The sequence below is a fragment of the Schistocerca serialis genome, chromosome 12 (assembly GCF_023864345.2).
Source record: "Schistocerca serialis cubense isolate TAMUIC-IGC-003099 chromosome 12, iqSchSeri2.2, whole genome shotgun sequence".
In the NCBI taxonomy this organism is placed as follows: domain Eukaryota; kingdom Metazoa; phylum Arthropoda; class Insecta; order Orthoptera; family Acrididae; genus Schistocerca; species Schistocerca serialis.
The window spans coordinates 142,467,293-142,468,544 of record NC_064649.1 but is presented as its reverse complement, the minus strand read 5'-3'; the positions used below and the strand labels follow the sequence as shown (position 1 = coordinate 142,468,544).

Genomic DNA, 1,252 nt, shown 5'->3' with positions numbered 1-1,252 from the left:
TATTGCTCGGAGCATTTTATTCACATTCCGCATTTACATTTATAGTTAAGATTGCTGCATTGCGTATGGCGTCTACAATTACATTTACAGTGATATCTAGAGCATGACTGCGGAGTTTTGCAGAAAAACGGCACCCACCGGCACATTCAGAGGTACATAATGGTGCAGTAACCAAACGTTCATACAGATCTGTTTGTTCGAGCCCAAGTACTTTCCTGGTCAGTCAAGTAGCTGCTCAGTTTGCCTCACAAGGGCTGAGTACACCCCGCTTGCCAACAGCGCTCGGCAGACCGGATGGTCACCCATCCAAGTGCTAGCCCAGCCCGACAGCGCTTAACCTCGGTGATCTGACGGGGACCGGTGTTACCACTGCGGCAAAGCCGTTGGCAGTTATCTTACACTACCTGCTGAAAATAGACTGACGAGCAGAAAATGTTATTACTACCGCTCACCACGACGTTGGAAGCCGCCTTGTGGCGTCAAGGGCACGTGACGTGGTAACAGAAGTGTGTAATCGGTTCACACACGGAAGGGGGTTCACCCTAGCGAAGATCTGGAAATGGGAAAATCCACTGATACGACTCTGATAGGCAGACTATTATTATGCACAGCCTGTGAACGAGTATCTCGAAAACAGCGAAGCTGGTCGATTGTTCACGTGCTACTGTCGTGAGCATCTACCAAAAGAGGTAGAAGGACAGTGAAACTAAAGCGGTTTGTCGTCCAGGACTCTTCGCAGATCGCGGATTTCGGATGCTTGTCTGTAAAGTGAGATAGATACTCGTCTGTGGAAAAAAATTGTGGTGTCTGGCGGTGACACCACAAAAATGGCACTATGTGACTTAACATCTGAGGTTATCAGTCCCCTAAACTTAGAACCACTTAAACCTAACTAACCTAAGGACATCACACACATCCATGCCCGAGGCAGGATTCGCGCGGTTCCAGACTGTGGCGCCTAGAACCACTCGCCCACTCCGGCCGGCCAGACAGAAAGGTATAAAATACGATGACATGGACGTGCGTGCTACGTATGAAAGTACAACCACTCGATAACTCGTGTCAGTCGCGTCGACTGATAAAGAAACGAACGAACAGCGTGCGGGGTGACTGGTGGGGGCGGTGTGGGTGGAAATGCAGGCGGCCCGGCAAAGGGACGGGGGGGGGGGGGGGGGGAAACAGGGGCAACGAGATGTACGGGCCCTGCAACGAGCTTGTGACGTCATACTAGTCGCCTTGTCCGCCACTCTTC

General features: G+C 51.2%; 1 pseudogene; it reads right to left on the bottom strand.

Annotated features, from left to right (window-relative positions):
- Positions 1 to 270: 270 nt before the first annotated feature.
- On the bottom strand, positions 271 to 388 carry LOC126428514 (5S ribosomal RNA; annotated as a pseudogene).
- Between the last annotated feature and the right edge of the window lie 864 nt (positions 389 to 1,252).